Genomic DNA, 19,291 nt, shown 5'->3' with positions numbered 1-19,291 from the left:
CTCTCAAAAGTACGTGTTTGTGGACCCGAAGTGAGCGCGGGTTTCCTTCAGGGTATTCTTCCCTGACCTAAATAAATTCCCAACTTTGCGAATAGACAGGATTAAGGTTACAATCAAATTGGCCGTTAAACTGCAAACGTGGGTTGGAGAGAACCGATGGGCCTTAAATACTGCATTCACTACAGAACCGCTCACCGCACGCGTTGCAAGGAAGCTTCACGCGCAAGCTTAACGAGGAATGGCCAGAATATCGGCTAGATGGGATGACATAAACACTTTCGATAGAGCATGTGGTAGGCAAAAGCTGCTTTATGGCTACGGGTGTGCATACTAGTGAGAGGCCGGTGCCATGGCGACTCGGTAAGTAGTCTGCCCGCGTGGTGCGTACTCCACATTGCACAGTATTAAATTTTGCCCGAAAACGTCTTCTGGATATATTTACTCTGAATAATAAATAGACAGAGAGAGAGAGAAACAATTATTGTAGTACTGAGCAGGAGGACGTACTTAGAGCCTGTACCCAATGAGAGACGTCCTTATTCAAAGATGCCTTGGAGCTGGCTGGCCGTCAGTGTGCGTTTCTCCACTCGGTGCTTGTCCGAGAGCTCGGAACTGGTCAGCTGCTCCGCCCACTGCTCATCGGTAGGGTTGGGGCTCTGTGCAAGACTCTTTCGAGAAATGTGCGATTATAGATAATGGACGTAAATAACGATTGCAACAATAGTCGAAAAAACAGTTAGGTATCTGCGCAACGGCACACCCTTAGTTGTTATCGCGCCATCATGGCTGTCCGAAAAATGGCGGTGTTTAATTTTGTTCAAGTATTTTATTTTGTTGGGACACTTACAATCCTGTTCTACGAACTGTCCCATACCTAAACCCTACAGAATTCGGACGTTTGTTTGCGACGTGTAGCAGCACTAGTAGAACTTATTGAACAGTTGACCGCGAGGTTTACTCAAAAGGGCCTACCTGTGGTTTACTATAGACGCATCATGGATGAAGCTCCATAGAGACAGCCAAGCGTTACCATGGCCTCTGGCATCAGTTTTTTGCCGTATCCAGCTGCTTTAGGAAGCTGCCTTTACGGGCAGGTCCTTATTGCAGATGGCTTTTTGTTTCTCATTTAACGAGACGACCGCGTGTCGGATGTGACGTGGAAAACGTGGTGTGATTCCATCAGCCGGTGTCCGCTGGTGGTGCGGGAAGAAACTGCGGCTTCACTGTCAGTTTATCAAACACCAGGACGCCATTCCGAGCTTCAAAAACACATTCGCACTTAAAAACGCAAAGAAAAAAACGTGCGCCGGCCGGGAATCGAACCCGGGTCAACTGCTTGGAAGGCAGCTATGCTAACCACTATACCACCGACGCCGACACGCGGCGTGGCTCGGCTATTTCTTGCCTGAGGCGGCAGTCCTCGCTTGCACACATTGTTCAGTTTCTGTTCACACACCTTAAAGCTACGAAGGCTTCGAGACACCGTTCCTCTTCCTGTTTTTGTCATTGCCTCGGTCTGTGCCTCACATATACCAGCCACGCCGAATATCTGACTCATAAAGGCTCAAATGGACAACGACCACTGTGTTGAGTCTAGGGCTTGTCTAATAACAGGCCTTCTGGTGAACACTGAAACAGAATCCCATTGTACTTACGGTGTCCCGTTGTATCAACGTCACGACGCCAGCTGCACATTCCGGTTCTTTCCCTGTGTGCAGTCCTCGCTATGCATGCCTGGAGCTGGTAATAGCCGGATTGTGCACAACAGGGTGTCAGATGTCATTGTATTAATGCATTACAGAAGTTTCTCACCCTGAAATCCGCTTGCTTAAGTTCCTAGCAAAAATCATGCGGCACCGCACAGGAAAAACTTTTATTCTGAACGCTGTATTGACCACGAAGAAAGGTACGGGTTATTCGGCTTATAAACATGCAGTGGTACTTAAAGACAAAGAAGAAAATGACTAAAAATATAAAAACAGGTCACGCTCTTTCGTGCTGTTGGTACAAGTATCATACCTACCTCTTCTTGCAATAACAAAGCCGGAAGCGAGAAAAACACGCTTGAAAAGTACTCTGTTCATTTACAAATGTCACATGTACTACGGTTTTATGCCGAAAGCATGGCTTGGCGAAAGTTAACCAATGGAAGCGCTGAGTGCGCGCGAACAGCGTCAAACCAGTTAGAGTGATACACTGTATACGCAAGTTTAGTCACAATTGCAGGTCAGTATATGAATATCTCCTAATGCAGGAACGTGTTGCGGAGATAGAAAAACAAAAATAAAACGAAACCCATGGAGATGAAACCGTTAGTGGCATAGGTATACAGCTTTGCTGTAAAAGTCTCGGGTCTTTAAAGCACGAATCGTTCTAGCGCGAGGCGTTGAAAAGCGAGTGTCCCGGTGTGTTCTTTTAGTACGCGTTACGTTCTAGCGCGAGGTGTTGGAAAACAAGTGTCCCGTTGTTTTAGTACCGTGACTACAGGAAACGACGACGACGACGACGACGACAGAAGAGGCCGACAGCCCAAGCCCCTAAGGGGCTTCGTCCCAATACCACCCGCTTTTATGAGCTAGGAATTCAGTCAGCAGGGGGCAACATACCTTCGAGAAAAACTGTAATGCAGATACATGCTTACATGCATACATACATACATACATACATACATACATACATACATACATACATACATACATACATACATACATACATACATACATACATACATACATACATACATGCATGCATGCATGCATGCATACATACATACATACATACATACATGCATACATACATACATACATACATACATACATACATACATACATACATACATACATACATACATACATACATACATACATACATACATACATACATACATACATACATGCCAATTGAAGCGCCTCATGATTGAGAAGGAACTTGACGTTCTGTGCGTACAAGAAACCAAAATAGAGGAAGAGGACAAGACTGACAGCATGGCCAATACATTCATTCGGTAACAGCTTTTACGCGTGCGTATGTCACGCTGTTGGAACATCGGGAGGGTGATGTATACTTATAAGATCAGCAAGCGGCGTGTTGGTTAAAAATGTTCGTTCCGGCGAGTGTGGTAGATTAGTTATATGTGACTTTCAATTTGACGGAGATGAATTTCGGGTGCTCTGTATTTATGCTCCAGACGAAATACAAGAACGAGAAGAGTTTTTTCAGGACATTGAACCTATCGAAATTGCAAAAAACATGTAATGCTTTTGGGAGACTTTAACTGCGTTTGTGCGAGAAAAGACGGAATAGGCGGGTTTAGACAGAAGGAATTCCTTTATGAAATGTTAGAAGGCCATGAAATGGAAGACGTTGCTCACATTGCGTCAAAAGAAGACTGCTTAAGATTTACGCATTTCCAAAGCGCTAGCCACGCTCGCCTAGAACCTGGTGTCAATGTGGTTGAACTACAGCTTAACGGATGAATCTTTCAGTGATCATTGTCTCGTCTCCTTCATGGTAGTCGGCCGAAAGAGGGTAAGAAGATTTCTTGGGAATTGTGGAAATTCAATTGTAGATTATTGAAAGACTCCGGGTTTCCAGAAATAGTAGAGGAAATTTTCCTCGAGCAGGAAAGCACAGTGGATCCTTCGTGGGCAGAAAAATGGGAATTAATAATGCAGGACGTAAAGTTGTGTGCAATAGCCAGGTCAATCACCTTAAGACGGCTACGAAGAGCAGCTGAAGAAAAACTGCGCAATATTCTACAGCAGTTACTTGGCAGTTACTTGTACTAGAGAGTGAAATGCCGCGTTTATTTGGCGAAGATATAGCAGCTATAAAAAGTAAACTAGAGGCAATAGATAAAGTATGCTATCAGGGAGCCACAGTGCGTGCCCGTGGGGAAAGATTATTAGCTGGGGAAACTCCCACTAAAAGGATGTTAGGCGACGAAAGAAAATGTGCACAAAAAATGAAATTACGGAAATAGTTTTTCGCGGAACACTTACCAGGGAAGGAAACACCACAGAAAAAGCATTTGTGGAGCATTATGAGAAACTGTTTGGTCATTGTGCCCCGCGAATAGTTTTCAAAAACGATTTTCTTCCATTGATACCGCAGTTAGATGATGACGTGAGAGAAGAGTTAGAACAGCCGCTTACACTCGACGAAGTAAAAAAAAAGGAATATACGAATGGCAGGGGGGTAAGACGCCAGGACGGGATGTTAAATGCGCAGTTTTACAAGGCGTTGAACGATAGAGTTTCAATTATTTTGCTAAAAGTTTTCAGAGAAGCATGTGAGAATGATATTTTCCCGGTGTCATTTTCCCGAGCATCTACGGTTCTATTGCCCAAATGTGATGATCCGGTTAAACTGTAGCGCTATCGCCCGATCACGTTAGCGAATGTTGATTATAAAATACGTATGAAAATTTTAGCGAAAAGGCTACAAACTTTCATCACGTCCATAGTTGGGCCACATCAGACGTGTGGAATTAGAGGACGAAGTATTGTCACCAATATCCATGTTGCTCAGAGTGTCTTGGAATGCTGTGATTTGTCATGCCGCCACGTTGCGATGATGCAGATCGACCTTGAAAAAGCATTCGACAGAGTGTGTCACGAAGTGTTATTCTGTATTATGAAACATGCAAATGTGGGGGAAGTGCTGTGCAATAAAGTGCATATAGGTTACCAGGGATGTACCACGCAGTTAGTTATAAACAAAAATTCCAGCAAATGCGTTTCTGTGTTATCGTCAGTTAGGCAAGGTTGTCCGATGTCTCCTCTCATTTTTTGCATGTTTTTAGAGCCCTTTTGTTTAAAATAATCCAAAAGAACGGAGTTAGGCGATTTAGTTTGAACACAAGTGAAGTGCGGTTGCTGACGTACGCGGACGATGTGGCAGTGTTTGTTACAGATGAAGAGAGCGTGCAAAACGTGACGGAAGTTACAAAAGATTTCTGTACACAAGCCTGTAGTGCTGTAAACTGGGAAAAGTGTTCGGGGCTGTGGCACGGAGCATGGCCCACCAAACCTGAGTTTTTTTAAAACATCCAGTGGTTTCAGTTGCCGAAAAGATATCTTGGCGCACCGCTTGAGTGCTACCAAGATAGTAGCAAGCATTGGCAGGAAGAATCAGTAACATTGCTTCAAAAGACAACGAGGTAGGGAGGCCGGAATCTATCGATGTTCGCTCGTGCCACTGTCTGCAACATGTTCTTCCTGGCCAAGCTATGGTATGTGATGCAAGTAATACACTGTTCGCGAGTAAATGGGCAGAAACTGCACCTTAATTTTGCTGTATTCATTTGGGGTTCCCAATGGGAAAGAATGAGCCGTATGAATCTCTTTCGTAAGGTGCGAGTGGGAGGGGTGGGATTATCGCATTTGTTTTTGCGACAACTTGTCAGCAGATTTATGTTTCTTCGAGATGCGAGTGATCTTGTTCTTCGCACATTTTTGCAAAGTGTTATGGTGGGTTCACTCCCGCAGCTTGTTGTTTCTAGTGTTGATGAACGTTATCCGTTGAAAGGTTCCCTGAAGGGAACCGTCGAATCTTTGAGGCTGCTGTGTGTAAGGTTTTCTCTTGAATACCTGTCACAAACTCGAGCGTACGACGTCTAAAAGTACCGTATAAATTTTTCATTTTATTGTACAGCGCCTAATTCTTCTTGCAGTCGTCCGATTCATTCCATTCGGTTCTATTCGCCCGAGACAAGGCTGGAAGTTTCTCGAATGAAGAGGCGGTAACACGATCTCACGCCGGCTGGCCGGCCAGAAAACAACAAAAATAAAACCTCCGCCGCTCCGGTTTCGTCGAAGCTTCCAGTACTTTCGAGGAGGTGCGCGTGGCCTTGCCAGTTCTAAAGAGCGTCGAGGATTCTAGAATGGAGAAGAGGAAAGTTATTTCGCTGACGGCGGCGGGCGCGTTGTGTGTGTGCTCTCCCTCTCCGCGCCGGCACGGTTATAAAGGAGGAGCCGCGCCTGAGCAAGCCAGCTACGTTTGGACGTCGTGATTGACAACTGCACCTGCCAGTTTGTACATCACACCATCGGCGACCCGCGCCCTGGAGGACTCCAACGTGCTCCCGGGCCTCGAATGACCGTGATCGTCTCGGACGGCCTGGCCTACAGCGAAGCCACGCTTCCCAGGTAGCCGACTCGCCTCCGACAGCGGTGCATCGTCCGGCCCGGTCGGTGAATATGCTGGGACTCTGTCTCTCATAAGCATCGAACTGTTCATTTTCTTTTAGTTAACTGCTCCGATTCGTAATCTTCATTTGTTAACGCTCCTGTTTGTATAATTTGGTCTAATTGGACTGTTTCTTGTATTTGAATTCCATCTAAGTTGCCTGTAATTATCGATCCGTTACCTCGTGCTTGTGTTTGTAACTTGCCTGTCTAAATATAAGTCTTTGTGCTGTTTTTCGTTCAGGGCTCTTGCTCATTCTTGCCGCTCTGGTCGGCGAAAGCCGCACATCAGACGGCCACCCCCTTTGCCACCTGTGCCCCGTGGATTCGGTGGGGTTTGTTGGCTCTCTTGAGTAGACTCCCCATATCTTCTGGCAGTGCACCCTAATTTAAGGAAGCGGGCGACAAATTGTCGCCCGCTTCCTTAACAAACATGACAGTGTGCCGTATGATCTGATAATGCATCTGGCTGAGTCGTATGGCTGCGCGCCACTCTGATGCTGACGCAAAGACTGTCAGCAAGTACTTTGCTCAGAATGTTTGTATGCTGAAGGAAGTAACTAAAATGCAGTGCGCGGAGCTTACGTGGTTACCATTTTGGGGAAATTGACTACTTTCGATGTTTATGATAGTTTTCGCCCACCTAAGTTCGGTAGGCGTGTTTTAAACTGACACTGATGTGACTGTCTGTTAAAATGCAATAAAGACAAAAAAAAGAAAGGTTGCATAGTCTAGTGGTAGCCCCCTCCCCCCAGAGATGCCTTGCCGGACTTCGTTGTGTCGGCGGATCACACAAGAGGAGCAAGTGTGCGAGGATTGGTCTGGGCGAGGTGGTCTGGGCTTTTAATGTTCTAAAAGTACGGTTCTCGATTGACTATTTGACGGCTGTAACACGTAATAAATTGTACAAACAATTGGTCGATATTATATTACACTGCCGACGCCTATATACCGATCAATGTACTCTTCGGGGTCCGGCAAAGACGTATTGAAAAGAGTCAAGTCTATGCAGGTACGGTCATCGGTAAAAACGTTCTTTTTTCAGCTCCACACTAACACATTGACTGTGATGCCTTGGCTGGAAGAAAAAGGTTTTTTGTCCCTTCAGGTATTAACTGTCGTGTGTGTAGAAAACCGGAGACGGTGGAGCACATTTTCTTATTTTTATTTTATTTTTTTTATTTGTTGATACTGCAATCCCACATTGGGATTTTGGCAGGAGGGTACAAATGATGAGGAGATCACAAAAAAAGGCAAACAACAAATACATAGGTACATAAGAGAATAAATGACATAATTTCAGCACTAAGTTAAAGATGATGTAAACAAGGAAAGTGAAGGCTGTTGTACTTGGGTGCTAGTAAGCTGGTTCCATTCAGTAATGGTCCGCGGAAAGAAGGAATATTTGAAGGTATTGTTGCGTGTACGAAAAGGAGTAATTGTCATTTGATGCCTTTGCCGTGTGGCATACCCGGAGGAGAATGTTATTATGTTGGAGATGTCTAATTTATAGTGGCTTTTTACTATTTGATAGATAAATTTTAGCCTGGCTAAACGGTTTCTTTCAGCTATTTGTGGTAAGTTGGCTCTGGATAACAAGGCTGAAACAGAAGTACGCCCGTAGCTGTTATAAATAAATCGGACACCCTTTTTTTGTATCTTTTCAAGCTTGTTAATATTGTTTCGAGTGAAGGGGTCTCAAAAAATAGCTGCATAATCTAATGAGGGAAGAATAAGAGCTTTATATGCGGTCATTCGGACGTCAGGAGTGCTGAATTTTAAAGCTCTTCGTAAATAGAAAAGCTTACAGTTGGCATTTCTTGCCACATAATCAAGTGGTGACCCCAATTTAAAGTATTTGAAATCCAGACGCCCAAGTATTTGTACTCAGATACTTCATGAAGGAAATTGTTGTTCGCGGAATACATATACGCTAAAGGACTCTTCCGGTTAGTAATTCTCATAAATACTGTTTTGTCAAAGTTAATGCACATTTGCCACTTGTCACACCACAGAACAATTTTGTTGAGTGTGTCATTTAAACGAATTTGATCGGCTACACTGTTCACTTCCGTGTAGATAACACAGTCATCGGCATACAATCGTATTTTCACAGGAATATTGCAGACAATATCGTTAATAAACAAAAGAAAAAGAAGGGGCCCAAGCACCGACCCCTGAGGGACGCCAGAGTCCACAGAAACATCTTCGGAAGTTTCCCCATTGAATAGAACAAACTGTTTACGATTGGTAATGTATGCTGTAAGCCAATTTAAGAGCTGATGGTTATTTACGATTTTGCGGAGTTTGTGAAGTAACTTCTTATGAGAGACCTTATCAAATGCTTTTTGGAAATCCATAAAAATTACATCAGTTTGTTTGCCGTTATTAATGGTAAGCGCAAAATCATGTATTGTTTCCTCTAGTTGGGTACACGTAGAATAACCTTTTCGAAATCCATGTTGATGCTTTGTTAAAATATTATGTTGATCGATAAACTGCGTAATGTGGCTATGTATAATATGTTCTAAAAGTTTACATGCCGTGCAAGTTAAGGAGATGGGACGATAGTTCTTAATGCAGTTTTTTTTCCCGCTCTTATGTATAGGTTTTACTCTGGCGATTCCCCAGTCGTCCGGTATTTGCCCTTCACACAAAGATTTAGTGAACAGAACACACAAGTATTTCGATGTCCATTCTGCATATCGTTTTAAAAAAGCGTTGGGTATGTCGTCCGGTCCTGGTGCCTTTTTGACATCTAGTTTCAACAGCATGTTCAAAATTCCAGCTTCACTTATTACAACATCTGCTACGGGTGGAAAATTTGCGTCAAAGTTTGGTATTACATCGTCATCAACAGTGAAAACGCTCTTAAACTGCTCATTGAAAGCCTCCGAGATTGTTTTTGCGTCGTCTACTTGTTCACCTTCAATATCAAAAACATCACACCCGCCAGAAGTCGGACGTACGTGCCGCCAGAATCTCTCAGGGGACGTGGTTATAAAGTTTGGTAAAGACTCTCCGAAATACCGTTGCTTGTCAGTGCGTACTTGTGTTTTTAGCTTTAGTGTAATGTCTGCTATTTCATTTGCAATGCAAGCAGAGTTAGAAGATGTTTTCTTTGCCTTAAGTCGTTTTAGCTTCCTTTGTAATCGCAATGAGTCCCGAGAGATCCATGCGTTTTTATGCTCCGACCTCTTTATAATCCGGGGAAGATATTTGTCAATGCATTCCTTTGCTATTATTTTGAATTTATGCCAAAGAGTCAAGTCTATGCCGGTACGGTCATCGGTAAAAACGTTCTTTTTTCAGGTCCACACTAACACATTGACTGTGATGCCTTGGCTGGAAGAAAAAGGTTTTTTTGCCCCTTCAGGTATTAACTGTCGTGTGTGTAGAAAACCGGAGACGGTGGAGCACATTTTCTTAGATGGTGAAGATGCTGTATTTCACTGGGACATTCTCCAGCGCACTTTAAAAAAGTCCCTACCTGTCACACCTTACGGCATGGATTCTTGCCGACTGACAACGCTGAAGGGGTGCCATATGACATGTTTATGGCTTTAAGCCTGCATAATGTGTGGAAGACTCGGAGGGCTGTACGACACGCGGACGACAACGCACGCCCTGCGAGAGAGTTCTTTATTGAGAGCATCGCATTCGTTAGAGATGTATATAAAGCCCAGACCGGACAACCTGAATGGTTATGGGCCCTGGAAGCCTTGGTGAATCTCAAGAGATTTTAATCCGCCAGCACTAACGAGCTGTGGGCTGGTAATTTTAACATTGTAATGGTGTGAATACTGTGTTGTGTGGCTTCTGTTATGGTTTGAGTTGAAACCCGGCAATAAATTTAAAAAAATAGTCTAGTGGGAGCGTACTGGATTCCTTGTGTATTGTTGCGGGAGTCGGTGGTTCGATTCTTGCCGGTGCTGGTTTTCTTTTTTTCTGCGACTCCCTTTGAGCCGTTCGTTCATAATGCTGTGCGCACGGGCGCCAACAGACGGACATTGCGAGGTCCTCAGGGGCTTCCCACCTAAAACGGCCGAGAAGCGGTGGAGAGGTGAGTGCGTTGGGAAGCGCCAATGACTCACCTTGCAAAAGGAATCTTGGTACCGCCTTGGAGACACCACTCGAGCCCCCCGATAAGAACTCCTTTTGTGACAGCATAAGTGGCTCATCATGCGCCCGCCAGACACGAGGGGATAGCGGTCAATGGCGACGTGGGAGGAGGAGTGAAAGAAGGCGACGAAAGGAACGACGAAAGGGGCAGATCCAGTCAGACCGAGGGACAGCGATGCAGAGTTGATTGAGGGACGGCGATCCGGGGAGCGGAAGAGACGAGTCGCGAGATGCGTTAGGCCGAAGACAGGGGGGCTTCGGGCACCGGAGTCTCGCCATCGTTCGGGTGTGACGTCTGACGGGAGAGCGATCTAGGGAGCGGGCGAGATGAGACGCAAGAAGCGGTAAGCAGAAGGCAGGGGAGCTTCGGACTACGGAGTCCTGCCATCGCTCGAGACTGCGCCAAAACAGCCTCATCGCGGCGGGCCCTTCGTTCGAGCCCGAGCAGGAGAAGCCTCATCGCTGCGTACGCCACCTCTTCGTTCGAGCCCGGGCCACCACGGCGTGGCGCGCGGTGAACGTCAGGCCCTTCCTACAAGCCCGTGCCGCATCACGATGAAGCATCCCAGCGACGCCCAGTCGTAAGCGACATCGAGCCAGTTGGTCCTACTGAATTCCATGTAAAAACCTCCATGTGTCCGTGCCTCCATCTACACATTCCCAGTGTGCCCCGAGGGTCACGTTAAGAATCTCGACCGTCACACTTCCAAAGGACTCCTTAAGACTGTGTGACTGTGTAAAGGCTAATTCTTAGTGAATTCGATCTTTGCCTTGTATCTTTTCTTCGTACAACTTGTAACTGACACATTATTAGAATTATACTGTTGCTAAGAAAATTATTTTGTTGCCGTCATTTTTCGCGGGGTGGGAATCGTTGATGCGCGAAGCCACTTGCCAGTTCATTTGAAATTCTACGCTCTAAAGTTTAGGATTGTTGTTGGCGAACATAACGCATAATGCACTCCTTATCTCTTTCTTCCGCTCCCTCCTTCTCTGTGCCCATTTATTCTAACCTATCCCCTTCCACGGACTTGGTTGTATGCTGGTTAACTCCCAAGTGAGTTCAAAATATCCGGAGTCCACTTCTTAACTACTTTCTATTTCAATAAATCACTCACCTACCTATTCTCACTTTTCACTTCACTGAAGATGGCCCAAGAATTTTTTAGCCCGTCTGCGTGCCCACACCACCTCGTTTCTGAAATGTTGATGGGGCGTCAATTATTGCGTGATTCCCACAACAACTTTGGGACGTCACTCAAAGCTTATTGCCAGTCAACCTTATGGCCAGTTTTCAATTAAAATCAACCTTGACTGAATACAAAAACAAGCTTCCAAATATGCAGAGTCATATGTGTTTTTTTTTTCGTTTTGCTGTGAGGCTAAGAACCACTAAAGAACTACTTTGCCGGAACCGTACATGCTGTCGCTGTAGCGGCTTTGAATTTGTTCTAACGCTATCAGCCCATTCTTCAGAAGTATAGCTGGCGACGCGCGACACCTTTGGTAATTGGCATCGAATTTTTCAGCAAGCAAACGCAAGTTAAAAGTCAAAGACAAAGACAAAGGAAACTCTTACAGTACGGGCGAATACAGACAGTAAAAACATTTCCTGGAAATTGCGAAAGTCTCTACGTCTTCCGCCGCAAAGCAAACAAGCAGTGAAACTTTCTACTCGCTGCATCACCTTAAAATATCTTAAACACTATCCACCCTTCAATACGCGTATACAAAGCAACATGAACATATGCTAATAATAATCTAGCAAATATAGAGAATCAAACTGTAAAGACCACCGGATTGTGTATTCGGCCGGAGGATTCGCGTTTATTTGTTTTATCCCCCCTTTTCTTCCAATCCTCTCGCAGTGTAATGTGTCCACCATGACTAATGAAGTTCCGTTATTTATTTATTTATTTATTTATTTATTTATTTATTTATTTATTTATTTATTTATTTATTTTTTGCTGGTTTTGCACTTGTTGGTGTGGGGCTTCTCTGCTCCGCTGCTGTCTGCCTGGATGGATAGTCAAAACGATCAAATTCACTGCCCGCAACATTTTCCCGTAAATATCCTACGTAAAGTTGTCTTCTTTGTAATGGGAACAACCTCAATAGACAAATACGTCATTTACTCCATGCAGCGAAAGCAGCCTGTATTAATTCGCAAGCCAACTGTCCTCGGGAGTATGGCACGGTTTAAATTTTGCGCCCTCCGGACCGGCCTAAGTCCAGTGACCTATATTCTTTTCTTTTCTTCTCCGCCACCGCCGAAAACAGATTTCTTTCCCTGAATATTCGCTTCAAGATGCGAGGTAGCCTTCAGCGTTTTCGTCGGCGTCGGTGGTATAGTGGTTAGCATAGCTGCCTTCCAAGCAGTTGACCCGGGTTCGATTCCCGGCCGACGCATTTCTTTTTTTGATGTCTGATGGCTCTAATGTAGTGAACCCGCCATTGTTTCAGTTCGCGGTCTTTCCTGCAGCAAAACGCTACTGAGCAGTCGTTTCTTCCAGTTACGCTGTTCGCCTTATAATTGTCTTGTCTACCCTCCATTTATATTTTTATATGCTGCTGGTCTCATATGTGAACAATACTACGCACTTGTTCGAGGCGTTTGATGAAGAAAGCGCGAATTCGGAGTCGTCTAGGCCACACATTTTAATTAAATAACTATTTCTACTAAAGATGTGTAGTTGCAGTAGGTCCCTTTTCATTAGTCCAAAGCAAGGAGGCGACCAAGTGGCTTCCCGAACAAGTCTCCCAGTTTCGTTTTGAATACGTCCCAGCTTGTCAACGCGGTCTCGTTCGTCTCGAACCATTTACGTGCAGGGCTTTCCTCTTTAGGGTAAAAGATGACATTCGCCAGCATGACGGTGGGATCCCACCTGTTGTGAGCACTGACATGCTCGAAGAGACTGAGCCAGTCGCCCACATCAACGTCGTCTGTCCCGGTGAAGAGGCCAGGTTCCCGGGGATGAGACAGGATGACGAGGGGTGTCGTCGACGTGGTCAGTCCATCACCACACATCATTGCACAAGGAAGGGTGCGTCCACTACGAAGCTCCGTAATGAGCGGTAGGGGATAAGGTTTTGACACCATGCCAGCAACCTCCACCAAGAATGTTACAAGGCGACGCAGAGACGTCGTGAGACGATGTAGACGTATTTCCTAAGGGTGAAGCGATGCGAGCTAGTGTCGCAGCAAACGGCTGGCCCAGCCGAGCACCCAGTGTTCTCTCTGTCGTCGTTTACGAGCGAACACCACACGCGCTCCCAGGTTTCTTGTTCTCTTAGTCTGCGATTCTTCCTCCAAACTCGTATCCTACAATATGAAGTCTTGATTATGCGCCGTCATAGCAGCCTGTACGTTGTGGAACGCCATAGACGACACACTTGCTTTTTAATTTATTAACTTCATGGGCGGCACTCAAAGCTCAAAAACAGGTAGGCTTTTCCGTAAGGAAACTCAACGATGGGATGGCCGTGCGCAAGGTTTTTGACACCATGTTGTCTTTTCGGCCTGTGTAAAATACTGTCTCCCAAACTGCCGAAGTTTATGCATAATAAAAGCGTTTGAAATGCGTTTTATTTAGTGTAGTTCACCTTAGAACATTTCAAATATGTTTAATGTGTTCTTCTTGTTTATAATTTCTCTTTTAGGCCGGGAAGCTTCGAAACTAGCAGATTTTGAAGTACGACAGTAACTCTAGGAATCGGCACACAAACCAATCATATAACAAGCCGCTACTGGGACGAGGCGAAAATTGAGGGACATCTGCTCGGGAAAGGATTATTTCGTTGCTTGCACCTAAGGCCATGTGTAGTTATGCATTACTGAAGTGATATGAGCTAAGGGTCTGGTGCGCGGCGTTTTTGCTTGTTGCGAGCATCGCGGAAATGCAACGGCGGTTGAATGGGCCGGTGAACTACGAAGTAGGATTCTTCAATCAAGGTATTGTATCAGCGCAACCACAACGTCCCATCTGAAACTTTTCAAAATGCTAGGTGCTAAGTAGTAGAACTCCAGAATCGTATGTGCTTGAATGGAATCATTGTTTTCTATATGACCTCTACAAAAGGACTCCACTTCGTCTTGAAATCGAATTGGTTTATGTCAGTCGTTATGCCGATCAGTAGAGTTAGCAAATCAGTACCAATGTGCATTAGAAAATGCGCGTTCATACGGAGTGAGATTTCCAAATGACTTACAACTGGAGATGTGACCACAAATTTGTGATGAGAACACTGTCATTTGTATATAGAACTTCAAATTGCGCCTAATAGCGGTAAGTAGTTTTGTACTGTCGATGTAATCAGAAATGTGAGTTCCAATAGTTCGGCAGAGTTAGAATGTGGAGTTTCAATTGGGAGCAAATGGTTTTCCATCAATATAAAAAAAAAACAATATAAAAACTCGCGTGTCTTTTAATGCGAAAATCTATAGTCCTAACCAAATATGTCCTAGCTACTGGTGTTTCGTATCGAGAACTCAGATGAGGCACATGCTTTCTCCAGATAATATGAAAGCTTTCTGTTTTCCCGCCCCTCTCTTTCAACAAATATTACCAATATGGTTTCCAGGCGTCGTTTGTGAAGCTTCGTTCGGGCTATGTATGGTACCTAAGCACAATAAAGCTTTGTGCTCGTGGAACGATGAATTAAAATAGGCAAAACTGTACAAAATGTATGGTCATCATTCGGCTGTCAGTGTTATTTCTAGGGTAAACCGGGCGCATGGGTAAAAAAGGAATACCATTTTTTAACACACACACACACACATGCACGTGTACTGCCTATGAGCGACGTGGCGGCGCCACTGATCGTTGGGCCTAATTAATGTTACCGCACACACAAGTACTCAGAAGAGCAAAAGGGAGAGGTATTAATATGAAGTTTTTGCAAAAATGGAATGTTCTAGCATCGTGTGAAAGAGAGAGAGAATGATGTTTACTGAAAAAGCAAAGTTTTGTCGTAATTTAGAACAACCTACATGCTTCTCACTATGTAATAATATTGGATATTTGCAATGGGTCCACAGCTACCATCATTCTCCGTAAGGAGAACAGTAAAATACCTATAAGGAAGGGCGTCAGACAAGGAGACACAATCTCTCCAATGTTATTCACAGCAAGTTTACAAGAAGTATTCAGAACGTTGGATTGGCAACAGAAGGGAGTAAGGTTAATGAAGAATACCTCAGTAACCTCAGATTTGCTGATGACGTTGCCTTGCTAAATAACTCCTCGGACGAATTTCAAAGCATGCTTTCGACACTGGACAAACAGAGTACGACCATGGGCCTGAAAATTATTATGCAGAAAACCAAAGTAATAATCAATAACCTCAGGACAGCAGAGCGGTTTGAGATAGGTGGCGAGGCAGCGCAAGTGGTAAGCGAATATATCTACTTAGGCCAAGTTGTGACCCCGGATCCCCACCATGAGGCAGAGATAATTAGAAGGATAAGAATGGGGTGGAGTGCACATGGAAGACATTCTCAGATAATGAATGGTAGCCTACCAATGTCCCTGAAGAAGAAAGTGTATAACAGCTGCATCTTACGGGTACTCACCTACGGGGCAGAAACTTGGAGGCCCACTAAGAGGGTTCAACTTAAATTGAAAACGACTCAGCCGGTAATGCAGCGGAAGATGATAGGTGTAACATTAAGGTGCAAGAAGAGAGCGGAGTGGGTCAGGTAACAAACCCGTGCAAAGGACATATTAGTAAAAATTAAAAAAAGAAATGGACGTGGGCAGGGCATGTAATGCGAAGGCAAGATAACCGTTGGTAATTGAGGGTAATAGAGTGGTTCACTAGAGAAGGCAAGCGTTGCAGGGGGCGGCATAAAGTTAGATGGACAGATGATATCAAAAAGTTTGCGGGGATAAATTGGTCGCAGTTAGCGCAGGAACGGGGTATGTGGAGATTAATGGGAGGGGCCTTTGCCCTGCAGTGGGCGTAGATAGGCTGATGATGGTGATGATGATGATGATGATGATTATGGTGACATGCGTCTCTCGGAATTAGTCATGCAGAAAAAAGGGCCCTCGAAGGAGGTGGCACGAAAGCAAAAAACTGACTTGAGCTTGCCGTGGAATGGTGGACTAACATGTTTAATTTTAAGCTAGATGGAGGCGAAAAGCAAAAACGCCCGTGTGTACGAGATTTCGGCGCAGGTTAAAGATCCACAGGTGGTCAAAATTAATCCGGAGCCCTCCACTACCGCGCGCCTCATCGTATGCGTTGCGTCGGCGCGTTAAAACCTACAGTCAATTTTAAGCTTGGGTCACAGAATTAACAGTTTATAAATCAGGAAAAAAGCATCGAAACATCGGTAGAAATACTTGATTGCTTGGTTCTGCTTCGTGAGTGAAGTCCACGGTCTTAGAATAACCTTGAGAGTCCCTGTTTTGCTTTGGACTAATGAAAAGGACCAACTGCAACTAGACAGGTTTAGTAGAAATCGTTTAACTTATTTAATTAAAATATGCGGCCTAGACGACTCCGAATTCGCGTTTTCTTCATCAAACGCCTCGAACAAGTGCGTAGTATTGTTCACATATGAGACCAGCAGCATGTAAAAATGAACATGGAGGGTAGACAAGACAATTATAAGGCGAACAGCGAAACTGGAAGAACCGACTGCTCAGTAGCGTTTTGCTGCAGGAAAGACCGCCAACTGAAACAATGGCGGGTCCACTACATTAGAACCATCAGACTTAATAAAAGAAATGCGTCGGCCGGGAATCGAACCCGGGTCAACTGCTTGGAAGGCAGCTATGCTAACCACTATACCACCGACGCCGACGAAGACGAGGAAGGAAGGAAGGAAGGAAGGAAGTAAACTTTATTTTCCTGTGCACCCTTAGTCCAGGGCGCCGTCTTGGGAAGCCGTGGCCATGGCTTCCTCCGCTCTTTACGTCAGCAGGAGCTGTGTCGCTCGCACGAGGATGGCTACTTCGCATCTCGAAGCGAATATTAAGGGCAGGGAATCTGTTTTCGGCAGTGGCGGAGAAGAAAAGAAGAGCATATAGGTCACTGGACTTCGGCCGGTCCGGAGAGCGCGAAATTTAAACCGTGCCTTTCCACCGTAGGCAGTTGGCTTGCGAATTAATACAGGCTGCATTCGCTGCATGGAGTAAATGACGTATTTGTTATTGACGCTTTTTCCATTACAAATAATACAACTTTACGTACGATATTTACGAGAATATGTTGCAGGCAGTGAATCTGATCGCCTTGAATATCCATCCAGGCAGACAGAAACGGAGCAGAGGCACCCCAAAGCAACAAGTGCAACACCGGAAATAAAAAAATAAATAAAAGATAAATAAAAAATAAATAAATAAATAAATAAAAAATAGCCATGTATTAGGCATAGTGGACACATCGGTCTGTTAGGGGATTGGAAGAAAGGGGGGGGGGGGATTAAGGGTATGAAAGAAACTCTTCCTACGGAATACACAATCCAATGGTCTTTACAGCTTAATTCACAATATTTGCTAGTTCATCATTACCACATCTTCTTGATGCTCTGTAAACACGTGTTGAAACGTGGAGAGTTTTTAACATATCTCAAGGGGTTGTAGCGAGTAGTAAGTTTCGCTACTTGTCTGCTTTGCCGGCGGAGCATATTGAGACTTCCACAATTTCGGGAAAATATTTTTACCGTTTGTATTCGCCCGTACTGTTAGAGTTTCCTTTGTCTTTGTCTTTGACTTTTAACTTATTACACAAGGTGTCGCTCTTCGCCAGCTATACTTCTGAAGAATGGGCTGATAGCGTTAGAACAAATTCAAAGCCGCTACAGCCACAGCATGTACGGTTCCGGCAAAGTAGTGCTTCAGTGGTTCTTAGCCTCACAGCAGAACGAAAAAAACACGTGACACTGAATAATTGGAAGGTTGTTTTCGTTTTCAGTCAAGGTTGATTTTAATTGAAAACTGCCCATAAGGTTGACCGGCAATAAGCTTTAAATGACGTCCCAAAGTCGTTGTGGGAAGCACGCAATAATTGATGCCCATTCACCACTTCAGAAACGAGGCGGTGTCGACACGCGGATGTGCTAAAAAAATCTTGGGCCATCTTCAGTGAAGTTAAACGTGAGAATAGGTAGGTGAGTGAATTATTGAAATAGCAAGTAGTTAAGAAGTGGACTCCGGATATTTTGAACTCACTTGGGAGTTAACAAGGGAATAGGTTAGAATAAATGGGCACAGAGAAAGAGGGAGCGGGAAAAAGAGATAAGGAATGCATTATGCCTGCAATATCCTGCAATATCCTGGATGGATATCCTGGATATTGATATTGGATGTTGGATCCTGGAGTGCAATATCCTGGATGGATATTCAAGGCGATCAGATTCGCTGCCCGCAACATATTCCCGTAAATATCGTACGTAAAGTTGTATTATTTGTAATGGAAACAGCGTAAATAGACAAATACGTAATTTACTCCATGCAGCGAATGCAGCCAGTATTAATTAGCAAGCCTACTGCCTACGGTGGTAATGCACGGTTTTAATTTCGCGCCCTCCGGACCGGCCGAAGTCCAGTGACCTATATGCTCTTCTTTTCTTCTCCACCACCGCCGAAAACAGATTCCTTGCCCTGAATAAACGCTTCAAGATGCGAAGTACCCTCCCTCATTCTTGTCGGCGTCGGTGGTATAGTGGTTAGCATAGCTGCCTTCCAAGCAGTTGACCCGGGTTCGATTCCCGGCCGACGCACTTCTTTTTTTGAGTGACTGTTTTTCTAGTGTCGTGAGCCTTCGAGCTTTGATGTTCTGCCCGCCATTGTTCCAGTTCACGGTCTTTCCTGCAGAAAAACGCTACTGCGCAGTCCGTTCTTCCAGTTTCGGTGTTCGTCTGATGATAGTCTTGTCTACCCTCCATGTATATTTTTATGTGCTGCTGGTCTCATATGTGAACACTACTACGCACTTGTTCGAGGAGTTTGATGAAGAAAACGCGAATTCGG

The 19,291-nt window shown here is 44.7% G+C and overlaps 4 non-coding genes across 4 annotated transcripts; 2 read left to right on the top strand and 2 right to left on the bottom strand.

Annotated features, from left to right (window-relative positions):
* Window positions 1–1,302: 1,302 nt before the first annotated feature.
* On the bottom strand, window positions 1,303–1,374 carry Trnag-ucc (transfer RNA glycine (anticodon UCC)). Its single transcript has one exon. It is a non-coding gene; the product is annotated as a tRNA-Gly (tRNA).
* An 11,273-nt stretch (window positions 1,375–12,647) lies between these two features.
* Window positions 12,648–12,719, top strand: Trnag-ucc (transfer RNA glycine (anticodon UCC)). The gene has a single exon. It is a non-coding gene; the product is annotated as a tRNA-Gly (tRNA).
* Window positions 12,720–17,045: 4,326 nt separating this feature from the next.
* On the bottom strand, window positions 17,046–17,117 carry Trnag-ucc (transfer RNA glycine (anticodon UCC)). Its single transcript has one exon. It is a non-coding gene; the product is annotated as a tRNA-Gly (tRNA).
* Window positions 17,118–18,969: 1,852 nt separating this feature from the next.
* Window positions 18,970–19,041, top strand: Trnag-ucc (transfer RNA glycine (anticodon UCC)). Its single transcript has one exon. It is a non-coding gene; the product is annotated as a tRNA-Gly (tRNA).
* Window positions 19,042–19,291: the final 250 nt, after the last annotated feature.

This window comes from Haemaphysalis longicornis, unplaced genomic scaffold (genome assembly GCF_048455015.1).
Source record: "Haemaphysalis longicornis isolate Haplotype H1 unplaced genomic scaffold, Haemaphysalis longicornis Haplotype H1 scaffold_6, whole genome shotgun sequence".
Lineage (NCBI taxonomy): Eukaryota > Metazoa > Arthropoda > Arachnida > Ixodida > Ixodidae > Haemaphysalis > Haemaphysalis longicornis.
Note: the sequence above shows the minus strand (reverse complement) of the source record. Positions and strands in the feature narration are given on the sequence as shown.